General features: G+C 51.2%; 1 pseudogene; it reads left to right on the forward strand.

Annotated features, from left to right (window-relative positions):
* The first annotated feature begins 8644 nt into the window (after positions 1 to 8644).
* The window catches only part of LOC107154029, a 42646-nt pseudogene continuing 32358 nt past the window's right edge, over positions 8645 to 18932 (forward strand).

An 18932-nucleotide genomic window follows, 5' to 3' on the forward strand; every position in this document is an offset into this window, starting at 1 on the left:
CCGGTCGCCCTCTCCGCGCCAGACGCCTCCCCAGAGAAAAGCCCCAGGGAGAAAACCAACCCGCTAAAAGCCAGCACCGGCTGCTGCTGCGAACGAGGGCCCCTGTGGGGACGTGGGGCTGGGAGCCCGTCTGCTTGGGGAGCTTTCTCTGTCCTCTGCACCTGGAGAGCCCCAGGTGCTCTGGAGAGCGCACAGCCAGGAAGCGCACAGTCCGCTGGAGCGCAGCCCTGCGCGTTGGGGGTCACTTGGGAGCTGTCAAGCCTGTGCCACAGGAGAGGCCTCCCATCCGCGGGGACTGAGCCAGATTGCGTGGAGACCTGATTCCAGGTCTTGCTGGCCTGGCTCCAGAGCCGCGCACTGTGCTCTGTACCTGCAGGAAAACAACCGAGGATCCCAGCGCAGGATGGGGATTGCAGCCCTGGCTCTTTCTGGGCCTGCGGGACCCAGCTCCACAGTAGGCTCTGTGTGTTTGCTGTGACAGACAGGCTCCCCTGGATGACTTGGAGCTTCCAAGCAGCTGCTACAGGGCTGCGCCCTTTGGCAGGATAAGAAACAGAGGGTGGAGAGAGAGGCAAGAACCCCTGTTCTGATGGAGCAGTTTCCAGATCACGGGCTGGTCTCCTCCTTGAGCCTCTGTAAGGTGGGATTGGTAAATTGCAGTCACCTTGGTGGATGACCACACAGGTTAGGTCCAGCTCAGTGTCTGGCACACAGTGACGCTGGGCATTTCCTTCAGGCCATGCAAGTGTGTAGGAGGTCAGAGTGTTTTAGTCCTGCTTCCCATCTTTGCTGGGCTGGCCCTGTCATTCAACTCTGGGCTGAATGGTATCCCCTGCTCCTTTGCTCCCCAGGGGACTATGTAGCCTGCTGGAGAGAGTCCACAGGGCCCTTATGTGTGGGGTGGAACACTGGGCTTCCCATCTGGCCTGCTGTTCTCTCACAGAAGTCAGGCCCCTTCCAACAGGTGGATTCTACTAAGTCCTCTCTGTGAGTGAGTGGGTGAATGAATGAGTGAGCAGGCAAAGGACAGGAGGAGGAGATGGTTTCTTGGTTCCCAGTCTTGCCCTTGGTCCCAACATCTACAAAATGACAGGCTTCGTTGTGATCATGAGAGCCTTCAGTGGAGAGAAAATCATTTTAGCCAGAGATGCTCGATGCCCTTCCTCTGTGGGTTTCATATTTCTTTGTCTAAATAAGAGACGCATGCAAATGACTAATAATTTGAGAGATCAAGAAATACAGCTGGGCATGGTGGCACTGGCCTGAAATCGCAGTGGCTGGGGAGGCTGAGGCAGGAGGTTCTCAAGTTCAAAGCCAGCCTCAGCAACTTAGTGAGGCCCTAAGCAACTTAGCAAATAGAAGAAGAACAGAAAATAAGTCAGAGTGCTGGCTGACTCCAGTGTGAGCCGTTTTGTTTAATGCATGTCTACAGGAGCCAGAGATTTTGCGACTCCAGGTCTTTCAGAGACCTCCTCCAGGGAGCAGGCACTAAGGGTAATGCACCTGGTACCAACAGACAGTCCTCAGCAGAGCCCCATATTTTCTGAGGCGGCAGAACATCTAGATCTGGGGAGGTGGGTGGCCAGCTGACTGTTTAATCTTTTGTAAGTTAGCTTTGGGTCACAGAACAGGAAACTGCATAGTCCCTGAAAAATGCATCAGCATCCCTCACTTTCAGAGTTGAAATAGAAATATCCCAATGCTAGTGATTCCCAACCTCACTGTTGGTCAGACTCATTGGGAAGTTTTTATGAAAGTACTTTGTTCAGCTTTGCCCCTGAGATTCTGATTTTACTGGTGAGGATGTGGCTCATGCCACCAGTAACTTTAAGGCTGCTGGGGATTCAGAGGTGCAGCCAGGGCTGAGAGCCTGTGCCCCATGCTGTTTCTTGTCAACTGTCCTCTGTGGTCACCTCTTGATATTTTGTGTGCTTCTATTTGAATGTTCTCACTCTTCAACTTTTTCATGCAGGTCTGTGATTACTCTTGTCTTCAAGCTCTTGGGTCCCTGGTGTTACCTTATAGCCATTTGCAGAGAAGTTCTTGTGAGGGGAAGATGGCAGTTACCAGAAGCCTGCAGAGGGCTGGCCAGGGCTCCCTGGGAGCACGAGAGAGCAGTGTTGGTTTCATCTGCACTACCCTCAAGAGCAACATAAAACCAGCCAGCTAGGTGGGAATGATTCAGTGACAGAGGGGACAGGGCTTGTGATGACCTGGAGGGCATGTCCCTTGCCCTAAGAAAAGCACAGTCACCCACCTCCAGCTGTGTCATGGGGTCGATCATAAATTGCAAAAATGCTCACCAAGTCTTCTGATCCTTGACTGCAGGCACTTTTGCAAGATGACTTTGCAATTCCTTTCCATACAGTTAGGGTCCATTTCTGCAGCCCTTGAACCTGCAGTTGGCCATGGGACTTGCTTTGGCCAATGGGACATTAGCAGATGTCCACAAGCAGAGGTGTGCGAAGCCCATGAGTGTTGGTGCTTGCTCTCTCGATGCTCTGGACGCACATGGCCAAGAGATGTGGGCAAGACCCTCCTAGAACACCCAGTGCTCATGACCTTCAGGATCAGCTAAGTTGGCTCTAAAAAGGGCTGCCCAGCTGACCTGCAGAACATGGGAAAATATTAAGTGTTTGTTCAGGTGATGAAGTATCAGGGCAAGCAGCAAAAACTAACTATAACAGCCCCACCTTGCCAGATGTTATCCATCTTTTAAATAGGAACCATAAGTTCAAATTTTTGTGTAAGTTCCAGTTTTGAAAAAATTTGAATTAGTAGCCAACATCCTAAACACATTCTACAGGCCCCAAAAAACATACCTTTAGACTGTACTTGGCCTGTGGGTTGTTGGTTTGCAAGTGGCTATGCTGAGGGACACGAGGTATTTGTCCTAATGCCTGTTTGTGGTCACTCATTCACTCACCCTTCTTGCCAGAGTGGCCGGTGCCCTCCACCCTTGGCTGCTATCTGTACGGGATGCCTGCTGTATGGGCACTGCCCCAGCTTCTCCGGGTGGTCTTTCCATGTGGAAATGTGGGATCGCTCGTCCTCCTGGAGAGAGTGCAGTGTGAGATGGAGTCCAAGGAAGGACAGTGGGAGGGCAGCGCCTAAGCATGAGATCAGGCGTGGGGGTGGGGCCCGTGGTGGGCAGTGGACAAGGAATCCCATCTGTTTTGTCCAGAGAACGTTGTTCCTGGAGGGAAAGCCAGGGAGAGAAAGTTGGAGAGAGAGGATTGTGCGGCCCCTAAAGGCCAAGCCAAGGATTTCCCACTTGGTTATCTGGGCCAAGGAGAGTAGCTCTAAGGGAAGAGAAGTCACTGGCAGCTTTTGCACAGGGCGCCCTGGGAAACAGGGGCCTGCTCTGTTTATCCACGTGCAGGATGAGTTTATGGCAGGAGCAGAGGTAGGCACGACGGGGCCAAGACTGTTTGTAGTGACAGACGGAGTGTTGGCATTGGGAGGAAAAACCCGAGTGGAAGAATGTAAGTTAAGACGTGTGGGGACTTCTCTTGACCTTGAGATACGGCTAGTTGTGCTGATTTTCTTATCTATATGAACAAGACATGTTAGTGTGTTTTCAAAGCACTTCCATCAGCAGCTTCAGATTCCCGGCTCCTGTCGCCTGCCTGCCTGACGGTCTCTGGGGCTCGTGGTGGTCACTCCTACGGCAGGGGAGACTGAAGAGGGTGTCTGCTGGGCGTTCGGAAGAAACGTCCTTGCTCTCCCCTGAGAACCTCTGGAATCATCTGTGCCTCCTTTCTGTGCTCTCCCCTCCCTTCTAAGGCTTACAAAGTTGGGTCAGGAGGGGAGGGAGGAAACACAGCCATTTAAAATCCAGTTTGAAATCTCGAGGAGAAGAGGAAATCTCACAGCTATGAGGAGACAAGGGAGTCGGGGAGGTGCATCCCTCATGGCGCCCTGAGAACTGACGGCAGGAGGGAAGCCGCAGGGAAGGGCCAGTGTAGACCCTGCTTCCCACTCTCACTGGACCCTCAAGTCACTTTTGAACTTTAAAAAGCGGATCCCAGGTCCCACCTCCTGGAGATTCTGACACGGCTGGTGTGGGGTGTTCTTGGCACCAGGGTCTTTGAAAGCTCCCCAGGGAGTTGACCCCTGCCGTGGGGACTGAGAACCCCTGTGTCCACCAGGGCCCTCTGTGGGCTGGTGCAGTATGTATGAGGTGCCTCCAGGGGAGCATCTGTATTTGGCGGTTGCCATTTTCATGGTAGATACGGACAGTGGTTCCCATGGGCTATCATTTGGATCTAGAATGTTCCCCAAAGTCCCATGTATTAAAGACTCCATCCTCAGCCTGTGACTCTCTTGGGAGGTGGTGGAACGTTTAAGAGGTGGGGTCCAGTGGGGGATCTTAGGTCATTAAGGGTGTGCCTTTGAAGGGCACATTGGGACCCTGGTCCCTTCCTGGCTTTCTCTTTCTGCTTCCCAGCTGCTGTGAGGTGAGTGGGTAGCTCTACCATGCACTGCCTGCCATATTGTGCTGCCTCACTACAGGTCTAAAGCAACAGGGTCAATCAAATGTGAACTGGATACTCGGAAACTGTGAGCCAAATAAACTTTTTTCTCTTTATGAGTGACCTCAGGTCTTTTCTTACAGTGGCAGAAAGCCAACTAACACACCATATGAACTTGAAAAGTATAAAGTGTTGGAATGGGGTGTCTAAGATAGGTCACTTTCTTGGGTTGGATGAAAAGAATTTGTTTTCTGGGAAGACACAAATGGCTTTAGTACAAGTAAGCGTGCTTATTATAGTTCATCTGCTGAGAACAACGTTTCCCAAGTGAAATGGGCAGGAGAGCTAGAAGTTGCACAGTAACGGGAAGGAGGGAAGTAGGCCCAGAAGGCAGAGCAGATGAGATTGCAAGTGGAGACAGATGTCAGAAATGTGCCTCCTGTTAAGGCAGGGAAAGCCTCGAGAGCACTTCTGTGGGCTGCTCCTGGAGCAGGCTTGGTGTTACAGAGCCTGAGCAGATCTTGACAACCCAGGGGTGTCCAGATGGCCAGGGGCACTGGAGGGAAACCTGTGCTGGTCTCATTAAGGTCTGTGGTCTGGGTGATGTCTCACAGAGATAACCCCCTGGCCTGGCTCCTGGGGATGGTGGGAGTGGTTTTCCCCATCCTCCCTCTGGAGGGTGGGTGGACGGTCTACCTCAAGCTTATGAGTGTCAAAGGGCTCCTATCTCAGGGTCCAGTCATAAGGATGTTATTAGCTTCATTTTTTTAAATTTGTTTTCCTGGGTGTCAATCAAATCCAGGCCTTGTACATGGTGCGCACACACTCTACACCAAGCCCTGCGTCATCTTCTCAAACCAGGAACAGCAGCAACTTTAAAAAGATATTGCTGTAAATACTTTTTAAAAAAGTCATAATTCTTTGCTGTCCCAGTATGATCTTTCTGAGGTTTAATAGGACTTTCTTTTTTTTTAAACATATATTTATTTTTTTTCTTTTTGTTTTTTAGGCATAAAAGACAGTAGAATCTATTTTAACATTTATATAAGCTAAGGAATTTTCTTAAAATTGATGTGCATGCACTGAAAAAAGCTAGAAACAAATCAACTCTTATTGATACAAGATGTTTTTTACCTAAAACAGAATTCTAAGAGCATCCTGGGAAACTCTTTATTGCTCAATATTAAAGATGCTTGATGGAAAAATGATTGATAGTAATAGTTTTTATATTAATATTTTATTAGATATGTTAAATAAAAATGTATAATGTGTCAAAAACATATGTAGTGCATCTTAGGTTTTGGTAATGTGCCCTGGGGAAGTGTCCTCCTTCCCTGGAATGCGTGTGACTCCAAAAGCGATCCATTCTTACAGCAGTGAATCCATCACTAAGGATATCGTTCTGCATCAACTTTTAATTCAAGCATTTCTTTTTCTGTTTGGATAATTTTTAACAGCTTTATTGAACTATGATTGACCATCTGCATACAGTTTGGAATCTTTTGACCCTATGAATAAGTGATGCATTTTTAAGATTAACTTGCCTGACCAGTAAGAAACATCCATTCAAAACAGGCAGGAAGATGTCTTCTGTTTACAGCGGATAGCTCAGGCAGTCAATTAGCTTATCAGACTATTTTTCTTTCTGAAGTATATGGAAAGGGCTAAATAGCTGGTCAGTGTGTGTATGTTCTTATCTCATCGATGCAGAATCAGAAATGTGAATCATCACACAGGGAGGCAGCAGTCCTGGTCCTAAGGAAAGGCAAACAAAGTCTCTAGAAACCCCTTTGGCTGGTCGGTATTAGCAACTGTTTAAAATCACATCACCCTTAGTGACAAGCAGGAGAACGTGCACGCGCCTGTGTGTATGTGTTTGTGCGCGCGCGCACGCGCATGCTTACCTGCACATGTCTTCTTTCCCATACCATTTGGAGGCCTGTGGGATATCTATGTCTTCTTTCATCAAGAAGTAATGCACTTTTTTAATCCTACAAAAACACTCATAGGGCCCCAAGATATTTATGTGTGCATGTGTGATATTCTTGTGTGTGTGTGTGTGTGTGTGTATAATGTACAAAAGAATGTTGAGCTGAGCACAGTGACACATGCCTGTAATCCCAGCACTTGGAGGCTGGGGTAGGAGGATTGCAAGTTCAAAGCCAGCCTCAGCAACTTAGCAAGCCCCTGTCTCAAGTGGGACGGGGGACTGGGGACGTTGCTGAGTGGTTAAGCTCCCTGAGTTCCGTCCCCGTTCCCACCCCCATAAGAATATGTAATGCAATTATGTTTGAATAGAAAAAATGAGTACTATCAGAATGATAAGTTGCTTGTTAAAAAGAATACAACTCTGTGTCCTGTCAGGGGGATAAAGTCCAGAACATATTGGATGAAAAGTGTCCACCATGAGTTACATGAAAGCCTTGTGACTGGTTTTCAGTTCCATGTATGTATAGAGTTCTACCTTAAGTAGATTTGGAAGACAAAAATAATTCACTTGTCAGATTTCCCCTCAAAAATCCCTTCAACCACCCACCAAGTGGCTTAAATATAATTTTGGGTTTATATACTTGGGTTTGTGTGCATATACTCATATGTATATTTGGACTGAGGAACCTCTATTTATGTGTAAATATGCCACGTAAGCCATGTACATATTTTGTTCAGTGCTTTCTTATTTTCCTTCCTCAAATGAGAACCTGTAATTGAGTTCTAGAAAATGCAGTGTGCACATGGCCAGCTCTGCTGCAGGATCCTTGGTCCCAGGGGACCCACCAGGAAGGGCACCTATGGCTCTGCTGATGGTGGCAGCCTCCAGGGAGCCGGGCTGGAGGTGGAGGGGCAGGGCTCCCCTCCATGCCTGATGCATTCCCACAAGGAAAAAGCAGTCTAGTTCCTGTCTGATGTTTTCTCCCTTCCAGAACCTTCTCTTGGCAGCTGCCTATGTTTCTGATGCCCAGTACAACAGGAACGTTCTGTTCTAAAAGTCCCCTTGGGCCATCAGGTAATTAAAGCACCCAGCTGTCCCACTTGTCCACCTTAAGTTCTAGAGGTTGGGCCAAACTTGTAGGCATTCTTTCCACAGAAACTTTTCAGAGGGGTCTAGGTACGGCACATAATTTGGGTAAAACCCAAGAGCGTTTTGTTCTGTGGTGCTGGGAGCCGACCCAGAGACAGGCCTGTGCTAGACAAGTGCTCCACCACGGAGCTGCAGCCCAGCCCCTGGGCCTGGTGGTTTGGGTTAAGTTCTAAGAGCACAGTGTCCCACGTGCAGGGAGCATCCGGTCAGTTAAGAGCAGATCAGGGGGGGCGTAATGGACACCACCAGGGCCAGGAGATGGTGTGCCCAAGCTGGACGCACAAGGCCACCTTTCTTCCTAGCCAGTGTCACCTGGAGTGCAAGGGAGGGCTTCTCTTTTCCCTTCTGTCACCTCCTAATGCTACCCACACATTCACTCCTTTCCTGGGAATCCAGCCTTTTCTATCTCCCCCTAAAGCTTCAACTAAGACCAAGCACTCGGCTAGAGTAAGGAAAATCCCTCTCTTACATCAGCGCTCGGTGTCAGTGTCTCTAAAAGCAACAAACACCTCGTGTGCCCAGGCTGCCAAGCAGGAGTGGGGGGACTGTCCCTCCCTTCGGGGATCTGGCGTGTGGCAGCCACATCTATCCCAAGTATACCGCGTTGAGACGGGCTGTGCACATTTTCACATCGGACTCGGCTACGCCCACATGGCATTAGGTCACTTTAACTGAGGGTTCACTTTGTCAGTCTCTGGTTCAGGAGTGTTCTCTTATTACTGTCACAAGGTGCTAAAGCTGGCTCGAGACTGTCCACCAAGTGTGCTTTGAGATATGATCATCGTCTTGATGTTTTCTGTTAGTGTTTTATAGTTTGAGCTCAAGTAAATACCGCCCCTGCTCCTGAGAACCTGAAGGGCATGTGACCCATGACGAGTCTTATTTATTTATTTGTTTATTTACCTGTTTGTTTGGCAGTGCTGGGGATGGAACCCAGGACCTGGTGCGCGCTGGGTACTGCTCTACCACTGAGCTACTGCCTCACCCCTGGCCCCTGTTCGTCTTTGCAGAGAAGTTTGAGTGCTATATCACTCCTGCTCAGTGGTTATAACCATCTTTACTGTTTTTCCTCTCCAGACTTTACTATTTTTATAACCACTGGGCCATGCGGATGGCCATGTACTTCTTCATCTCTGGCAACCTCTCTCTTGCCCTGTTTGAGGAACCGGTGCTGTTCCTGCTACCGTTCTTGGTCAGCATTAGAAAAAAAGATGGTCAACAAGACTTTGTCACCGATGAGTGGGGCCCCTGGCTTCTCCCTTGTTTTCCTCAAATGTCAACAAATAGGAATTTGACTTTATTTTTTTCTTCCTGGGGCTTCAGAGAATTCTGACTGCTTGTTGGCTAATGTGCCAATCATAAGGGATTTTGAGGGCAAGGGAAGTTTCCGGTCTTCTGTTGACTGAAGGGGAAATCAGATGGAGATGGTAGGAAGGATGTTTTAAAAGTTTGTTTAATGCTGAGGAGACAAAGTCATCGTGTGGTGCAGTGAGGGATGCACATCTGCCACAGGTTCAGCTTTTGTGGTGGTCATAAATGGCAGGAGTATTTTTTAGTGCTCGGTGCCTGGTCACAGGGGATTTTGAATGACACATCCCAGGAGGGTCTGAATGATAAGCTGATGACCTGCTCGGGCTGACATCTGACTCATCACTGCTCCCACCTGTCACAACGGCTGTCATGTGCTGAGTGCTCTGTCCACCGGAGCTCTCTGCGTGGTCTGTGTTCTCCTTAGCCTTGCTGATCCCCATGAGATGGGCAAAGCCCTCACCACCTCCTACTCACCCACGAGGAAGCTGAGCCTTAGGAGGGTTGTCTAACTTGCCCAAGGTTGCTTAGCCACAAATGGGGAGCTGGGCCCCCAGCCAGGTCTGTCCAACTTCAAGGCTGTTGCTTTCTAATGATCACAGGGTTATTTATTCTTCTGTACTTCAGTTAGCTCTTGCTGTGTAATAAATTATCCCCTAAACTCAAACATTTAAAACAGGGTCAGGACACTGTGGGCTGTGGGTCACATTTGGTGGCTGCCTGTTTTTGTACAGCCTGTGTGCAAGAATATGCTGCCAACAGAAGGTCTGCATTCCCTGCCAAGAAATGTATCTGTTGAAACCCAGTCCACAGTCTGACAGTATTCGGCAGTATTTTGGGGGTGACTAGGTCATGGGGTGACATCCTCATGAGTGCAACTAATGCCCTAATAAAAGATGCCCTAGGGAGCTCCCTGGCCCCTGCTAAAAAAAAGGCTGTCCATGAAAACCAAACCTGCCAGCACCTTGATTTTGGACTTTCAGCCTCCGGAACTGTGAGAACTACCTTCCTGTCGCTCAGGTGCCAGCCAGGCTCTGGTAGTGGGAGATTAATATTTTGTGACACAAAGGAGTAAAAATCAGAAGTATGGTTTGGGAGGCCCCAAAGCAACATTCCCCACACTTCCATAAGCTGAAGATTCTGTAATTCATGGACTCTCTGGACGGAAGCCTTTTAGACCTGTGACTGTCCATATGAACACGAGCTCTGTGGGGGCAGAGATGAGCACTCCCAGGCCGGGCAGGGTGTCTTTTGTCCCTCCCTGGTGCTGGCCCCGCCTGACCCAGGTGACAATTCACAAGTGTCCCTCTTGGCCCTTGCCTCTTCTTCCGAGTCCTCACCCCTCTTTGGGCCATTGGTCCTGTGCAGCTCCAGGGTGGCCATCTGGGTTTCAGAGTGTCCCTCCAGCCAGCATTGCACTGTCTAGAGGCCATGTGTGTTTGGGACCTTGGCCCCTTCCAGCGTGATCACTCAAGCCCAGATTTGCACAGAGGTGTCCTGGGCTTACCAGGCCCTTGAGCCCACAGGGCTGAGCTGGATGACAGAAGGTTTTTCAGAGGATACAGCCGAGTCCTTGTCCAAGACCCAGGAGGCAGGGGAGATGACTGTGTCCCTCTGCTTTCAGGCCCAGAGCTGACCCCTCCCTTCCTGTCCCTTAGGGTCCCATCCCTCTGGCCCTCCGCCCAGCCTTGCCCTCCTCCTGGCCTATGCCAGGCTGCCCTTTGCTCTTGTCTTCCTACTCTGCTGCCCTTTTCTCCCATTGGTGGAGGGAGAGCCCTGCTATGGAAGTGTCACTGTGTCACAGCAAGCTGGGGCACATCGTGGCTGCCACTACAAGGCTAGCCAAGTACAGCAAGTTAGGGGCTGGGGCCCTGTGATCCCTGGAGGGACGCTGGTCAGGACTTCATACTTCCCATCGATGGCCTGCCCCCTCTCTGAACAGCCAAATCCACGCAGCATGGCGGAAGGACTGTGATGTTGAAGGAATGAACCGCCATTTCCAATCACATCTCTGGGAGTGTCTCAGTCTGTTTCCTAAGACAAAATGCCTGAGACCAGGTCATTTATAAAGAATAGAAGTTTCTTTCATCCGTGGCCCTGGGGACTGGGCAGTCCAGGTATCTGGTGAGGGCTTTGTGCTGCTTCAGAGCATGGCAGAGGTGGCATGTGGGAGACAGCGAGGGTGCTGCGACTCCCTCAGGACCTCTCCTCTCCTCATAAAGCCATAATGCCACCCCTCAAGACCTCCTCTAACCGTGACCCCTCCAAAGGCCTGGCTCCAAATACCATGAACATAAGACTCTGGGAATTAGGGCTCCAACACGGGACTCCTGGGGACACACCCAAATCACAGTCAGGAGTTGCCCTGCTGCTTGAGCAAAGGAACTTCTAGAAGCCTCTTGTGTGTGAACATGGGAGTGTGAGGGCATGGGACACCTGCCTGTGTCCTCCACACCCTCCTCTTTCCTGAGGGACACGTTCTGGGTCTTCAGCTGCTGCTATAGCCCCCAGAAGCTCTGCCCCTCTGGGACACGTGCCCAGAGGCAGGTTTCCTCTGGAAGCAACCATTCCCCTCAGCAGGGAACTGAGCACAACTTTCTGTAAAATTCAGGGCCGTGGCTAATTCTTGGAGGGTGCTGGGAAAGGTAGGGTTGGGGACATGCGGGGACTGCAGCCCATCCTGCTGGTGGCAGGGCACTGAGCTCACACCGTCTTCTCCCTGTAGGCCACCTCCATCACAGAAGTGCTCTGCCTGACTGCGGTCTTTGGGAGACTGGTCCATTTTTTGCCAAGGTCACTCCTCAGAAGGTTTTCTGGAACGACACCGAAAACATCTGCATCATGGTCACCATCGCGGTGAGTGTTCATTGCTGTGTCTGCAACCAGCAGTGGAAACCCTGGAGAGGAAGCTTCTGGAGGTTTGCTTTGCCAAAATGACACGGCTCTGTCATGGCCAAGGGCAAACTAAGAACAAACTGGCAAAATGTGACAGCATTTTCGCTTCCACAGTCCCAGATTAAAGGGGGAAAGAGAACAATACTCTTACAGAAAAATGGCTGAAATTAGGTGAGGCTGACTCATAAAATGATAAATCATGAGATGGCTCATCTAGAAGATGTTAATCTAATTAAAATACGGATTAAAGCAAGAATATAACAGCGGGGGTCGGCCTATAAAGCCATGCAGCCGCGCTGAGAGGAAAGACCCCGTCCTGGGCCCCTTGGAGAGAGAGGAGCCTCCTGCAGGAAGGTTCTTGGCAGTTCCTTTCAGAAACCGTCAAGGTGCACGTGCTCACACCCTGGCCTCCCATTCCAGGAATTTAGCAAAGAAGGACGCTGTGACCAAATCCGCGGTGGCTGAGCTGGTCATAATAGTGACAAACTGGAGATGACCCGGTTTCCTGAGAGTAGGCAGGACAGGAGCACGTGAAGTTGAATGCGGTGCAGCATGCAGCCTGGGAAAGTGGGGCTGAGGGTGACATGTGTTGTCGGGGGTGGGGGGAGGGAGGTGGGGCGGGGGGAGCTAGCCATCGGGCCTGAAGGGCAGGTGGGTCACACCCTGGTTAAAGAGAAGAAGAGGAAAGGAGGTTGTATATTCGTAGAAAGCTCTGGAAGGGCATATGGCAGGCAGGGTGATGCTTCTGAAATGCTCGGTCACGCAGAGGGGCTCCTGAGTGACTGGGAAGGACGCCTCCTCACGTGTCTGGGCCTGCGGATCCAGAGCTCAGTCCCACCCTCTGCTGTTTCTGTGTGACGCTGTCCTCCCAGGGTCATCCAGAGTCACCGTGAACACTGCCGGTGGGCATAGGACGCGTGCTGCCTCTGCTGTTGCTGTCCCCTGGTTCCTTTACTGTATGGCCCTGGCTCGCTAGTCACGGCCACATCAGGGGTTCAGCTCAAGTCCAGTGGGAGCAACGTCCCCTCCTCTTCCCAAGCAGCTCCCAGCCATGGGCACCTGGGGCTTCCTCTCCCATCCTCCTCCTCTCCTATACGCCCGGCCACAACGTGGTCCAGGCCTGTCACCCTCACCTGTCTGTCACCTCGACTTCAGATCCCAGATCTGTGTGTTTCAGATGTTCCTACCAGACGCCCACCTGGATGCCCGCTGCAGACCTCCCCTCCCTTGCTGCAGAGTGTCTGTAAGCCTCTCGGATGACCGAGCCCGGGACCCCTGGGGTCTGCACCCTTCCCACCTGTGGTCTTCAACCCCAGCCAGCCCAGATGCCTCTGTGCCCCGCATGGACCCCCACTCTTCCTCTGCACAGGGTGGTTCCTGTGCCTGGAAAGCCCACTTCTCGCCCTTTCTCTAAAGATTGGCTCATCTTTCACTCTATGTGGGCAGAGCCCTCACAACATGCAGAGTAGCTGTACTTTCCCGATACCTAGGAACATCTTCATTTTCTATTATGAAAAAGTAACATGAACACTCTTCATCTGAGGAGGTACCTGTGACCACGAGTTTGGGTTCAGTCCCTAACAGTGCGGGTGGGTGGAGGATGGGAGGGAAAGAAAACTGTTAGGAAAGAAAGAAAGAAAATCCTGTGTGTGTGTGTGTGTGTGTGTGTTATTTTGGAAGGAACTTGCCCTTGGTGTTGCACCGCGCCCTGCAGGAGGAGCGTCCATGCCCTCTGCTGAGGTCCCCCCTGGGTCCTCAGATCCAGCCCAGTGTGTAGAACGCAGCGGGCACCCATCTGTAAACACCTATGTCAACACACAGCGGTCCCTGCTTCCGATCATCCAAGGGCTTTCCATGGGCTGGCAGAGAAAGCCAAAGCCATTGTCCTGGACCCGAGGACAAGTGTGTTCTCTCTTCCTGCTGTCCTGCCTGTCCCTCTCTCGTTCCATGGAGGGGCCTCCCTGGGTGGTGGCACTGCTCAGCCCCTACCTCCCATTCCTGTGGCTTCCGCCAGGCCTGCAGCCCTGCTGAATGGTGTGGCCCTCTCCCCGGGGCTCCCCCTCAGCCACAGCCTTGGCTGGGTTTCCCAGTGCTGTCCTGATCGCCCACACACAGCGCAACATGGCCAGCCCTGTCCTTCCCACTGGATGTGTGGCCTGCAGGACAGCCCTCTGTTCTCTGACACCTCAGAGGCACTTTGTAAGGAATTCTGTGAGGCTGTCCTGCCTCTGTCACGGAGTGGCCTCATTCCTCGTCCCCCCACTGTTGCCCTTTTGGGGGATGATTTCCAGGGTTCCCAGGTTCTGGGCATAGGAGCTATCTTCCTAGCCTGGCCCTTGAGCCACCTGCCATTGGTCTTTGTCACTTGCTGCTGCTGCTCTCCATCTCCCCCCGGGACCCTCTGCTTCCCCAACTCGTGGGAAAGCCCTTCCCTATCCTCCCTGCCCATCTTCCACCCTCTTGAGTGGGGCTGGGAGACATTTCAAAGCTTGGCTGGTCTTTAGGGTTGCGTGGGTGCTGCTCCCCTCCAGCTGTGTGGCACGTCCTTGTCCGTCTCTCCTGCTGTGCTGGGCCCTCCCCGAGGGCTCTCCCTGGGTCTGTGTGTCTCACCACCAAAGGGGCTGAATCCACGTTGTTTGATGATACTGATTTATTCTTCTTTTACTTATATTTTCCCAAGATGCACTGGGTTCTTCTTTTGCTCCTCATTAATCTTTTGCATGCAAACCTGATGTTAATAAAGTACACAGGGGTCTCTGGATCCTGTCTTTACCTCTGACACTAGGTTAGTTCAGGACAAATGAAGAATAGTCAAGCAGGATGTAGGCTGGAAGCATGGAGCATGTGATGCATGGTGAAGGCTTAGATCAGACCGTCTGGATTTCAGTCCAGTTCTTCCCCTTTTTAGCTGTGTGATCAGAGGGCCCTGTGCTTACCCTCTCTGGGCCTTGTGCTCCTCCATCCAGTGATAGTGCCTACCTCATTATTGTGGTGAGGCTAAAATGAAGTAATCTACAGAAGGAGTTTATTATACCACCTGGCACATAGTCAAACCTCAGATGTTAGCTATGATGCATGCTATATTATGCTATTTCCAAAACTTGCCTTTTACATAACACTGTGACTCCCCTGGGTAGATAAATGTGCACCCACGTGATCATTTCCTCTGTCCTTGACAGTGTGACATTGATGCCTCTGTCCTGTGCCTCCCACAGCTGACCTTGATTGATCTGATCATCTATGGGTCCCTGGAAGCTGCTCACATCCACAGCATCAGATGGTCAAGGGCCTTACGGCCAGTCTTCTTAATTAACTTCCCCAAAAGTCACCAGGTAAGGGCACAGTTTATGAGGCACGATGGCTTGGTTTGGTTTCTGCAGAAACAGCTGATTTTGGTCAACAAAATTGATTCCTGTCTTTCCAGATCCGGAGGGCCTTCCACAGCATCCAGAATATGCTGCCGGACATCCTCTAGGTCTTCCTCCTGTTCCTCCTCAGCATGCTGATGTTCTCCTTCATGGCCCTGAGCTCTTTGGGGACAGGTGATCACATCTCCCTGAACCTTCGCCTACTCGGCTGAGCTTTTGGTAACAGGAGCCTGTCCCCAGAGCTTCCTTTCCCAGCACTCTGAAGGTGCCCTCGGAGGGGAAGAGTCCGAAGCCACGTGGGATTTGTGTGCCTGGTTTTCACTTTGTGCTTTTGGATCCTCCTGAGGGGGCTGAAGACAGCGGAAGGGATGCCCTACTTCACCCGCCTCCTGGAGATCACATTTGAGCTCTACGGGCTCGTCACGACAGCCAGCAGTCCTGACGTCATGTATGTGGCCCATCCAGGCTCACGGGCTCCTGTTACCTAGTGGAGTTGGAGTCGTTGGCGTGCGTGAGGACCGGTTCCATCCCAGCCCTGCAGACAAACCAACCAGCAGACAGACAGACAGACAGACAAAGCAGCTGTCTCCTGACAGAGCATTGCTCAGAGAGGGAAAAGAGGGACTTGCTCTTTAATCATATTTATTGTAAAAGCATTGAAGGATATAAAATTTGAAGGTAATGGTAGCCTAAATTTAGATGGGTTCTTTTAAAATGGAAAGCCACGAGAGGTATTTGTAAATATTCTGCTCTTAAGTATTGGAGCCCATTTTCTATTCTGGAATCTTCTCTAAGTCTTGATTTAAGGGCCTGCTCTGTCTTTGGGGGGGAGCCGTGGTGGGTTCTCCCAAGCACGCTTGTTGTCGTTTGGCCGCAGGAAACAGGAGAGGCAGGTGAACAGCAGTTGGCATTGCCGTACCCTCGACGTGCCAGTTCTCCGCCTGTGTTTCTTTCTAGCGTCCTGTTTGTTATGGATCTGCCTTGTTCCTGGGCCTGAAGTGATGGAGCCATCTGCTCTGAGCAGAAAGCCCTTCCAGAGTGTGGGCGGGGCTCTCCCTGCACAAGTCCCTGAAGTGCGTGGGGAAGGGGAAGGCGTCTGTCATCCAGTGATGGGCAGGACCCTCCGTGTGGCTCTTGCTGCTTCTGGGGCTGGCCCTGGTGAAAACATAAGCCAGGGAAGCCCCTGTCCTGCTGTGTCCTCATGGATCTTTTCTTCCAGCCCCCCAACCCCTCCTGCAGGAAATCCAGTTTCCATGGAAGTGGTTTAACTGTCGCGTCTCCTCCTGGCCAGTCGTTCACGGTGCCCCTTTCATTCTCGCTGACGTCAGGGGAATCTATCTGCCCCTCCCGCCATGCAGCATGGCCACGCTTCCGGTTCCCTCCATCACTCGGGGCAGGTGGCTCTCCTCCTAGGTCTCCATAACTGCGTGCGAGGGAGAGAGTTGGACGGCGACATGGCTCAGGTCCTGTCCGTGTTGAATGCTGGCGCCTTCCTAAGGCACCAAGAATGTCAGAAGGGCAGGTTTGGAGCGAGCTTCAGCATTAGGGACGGGGATGGCTCTGGGGACCCTTCGCAGCCCACAGGGGAGAGGGAGAATGGGCAGGTTTGCCAGGGCCTGTGAGAGAGGGGATGTCACCTGAGGCCAGCCTGATAGGCCACAGAACCTGGATGGGTACCAGGGAAACATGACCGCCTCCTCCTAGGATGCCTGCCTACACCTGGCATTGGTTGTACTCTTCGCACTTCATGACCTGCATCATCATCAACAGCCACATCTTCGTGTCCGTCTTCCTGGCCGTGCTCTACAACAACGACAGGAAGCACCTGCAGGTAAGTGCCTGAACCTGGAGCTGGGGGCCAGGAGGTGGGAGCGCCTCTGCTGACCCTTTAGGCCTTGCGCCATCCACCTCAGTAGGGCCTTGCCATTGCCTGAGTCAGGGGAGGGGCGCAGCAGGCAGCCTCGGCTCTCTGTCTCCTCGTCTCTCTGGCTGTCTTAATGGAGCTCTGTGTCCCTCTCCCTGCGTCTCTCTCCCCTCAGTGGTGCCCCAGCCCCTTCTTTCTGGAATCCTTCCTCTGGGGTGGAGTGGAGTCTGGAGCCTTCTGCTGTCCATCTGTTTCTCACCACAGATTGTCCTCCACGGGCTCCCTCATTGGTAAGATGAGTCCGTGACCGCAGGCGTGGTCAGCAAAATTGACGTGGAGCAGGGAGGGTGACGTCCTGGTCATTGGCTGACCCGTCAGTGACTCTCCCTGGACTCCTCCATGACCTCCACGTGTTTGGTGTTGAAGAAACGGACATCTTCTTGAATCTTCTCTTAAAACACCCAACTCTGCTTTTCTAAGAACGAGGTTTGAAAACTGGCCTCCCTGAAATGTCACCAGGTGCTAGAGGCATTCCGCCTTCTGAAGGTCAAGGTGGGCACCTAGGTTGCAGTGAAGGAGGCTGCGTGGAAGCAGCTGGTGAAGGCGGTGGTGCCCGACATCAGCACCTCCCACCTGGAGCTACTTCTGAGGACCTCAGACGAGGGACAGAGGGACACGTGGGTAAGGAGCCATCACCTCTGATGGCCCTCTTCACTGTGCTTCCCAAAGCGATGGGAAGCTGGGGATGTGGCTCAGTGGTCGAGCGCCTGCCGAGCATGGGTGAGACGCTGGGTTCGAGTCTCAGCACCACATAAAAATAAATAAATAAAATTGGGGTATTGTGTCCATCTACAACTTAAAAAATAAAATAAAATAAAAGCGATAGAAAAAGCAGCAGCGCTGTGCAGTCACTCAGGATCTGAGGCGTTGGTCCCAGGATCCCTGTAGACACCAAATCCCAGGATGTCAAGCCCCATGGGGGATATGGCAGAGCAACTGCACAGAACCCAACACATCTTCCTGTACCCTCAGATCATCTAGAGATTTCTTATAGTAGTTAATGCTGTGAAAATCCTTGTTACACTAGTAGTGACAGGAGAAAAGGTCTGCACATGTTCAGTGCAGACACATTTTTTTCCCTGAGTATTTTTGACTTGAGGTTGGTTGAGTCTGGGAATGTGGAACCCACAAGACAGAGGGATGACTGTTATTTTAATTAAAAAAATTTATAAAAAAATGGTAGTGAGGATTGAACCCTGGGGTACTTAATCACTGAGCCACATCCTCAGCACTTTCTCTTTTTTATTTTAAGATGAGATCTGCAGATTGCTGGAGCTTCACCATGATGCTGACACTGGCCTCGGCCTTGTGATCCTCCTGAGTAACTGGGATCACAGGTGTGAGTCGGCAAGACAGGTCCTCAGCATTTAGCCGGCTCTATTTTGTCACTTGAATCATGATTATAAGTTAAATGAGACCAAGGTTCATCTGATTTGCAAAAGGAATTAGTCATGGCCTTTTTTATAAAGATCCATCCATGTGGTGAGAAGAAGATGCCGGCAAGCAGCTGGGTTGAACAGACTCCCCAGTATTTTGCCTTTAACAAACAGCTGCCTCAGTTTAAACATCACTCCTGGGCCAACATGTTTTTGAGGAAGATAACCAGTCAAATTTGCTGGCTTGCGGGTGGTTGATTATGTTTCTCAGGATAAAGCAGAGCTTTCTGCTGACTGGTGGCTCCTTCCTTAAGTGCTACTTTCAAAGACAGTTTTAATAACACAGGTCTTCAATTACACACTTCATGCGGTCTCACCTCGGAACAGGTGAAGGAGGGAAAGGGTTCTGTGGAGCGTCCCACGTCCCCACTGGGTCATCAGGTGTGAGGACTTGTGGATTCCAAGGCTGACACAGGAATCCTGTTAGCACCCAAAGTGTTGGAACTT

The sequence above is a fragment of the Marmota marmota genome, unplaced genomic scaffold (assembly GCF_001458135.2).
Source record: "Marmota marmota marmota unplaced genomic scaffold, marMar, whole genome shotgun sequence".
NCBI classification, from domain to species: domain Eukaryota; kingdom Metazoa; phylum Chordata; class Mammalia; order Rodentia; family Sciuridae; genus Marmota; species Marmota marmota.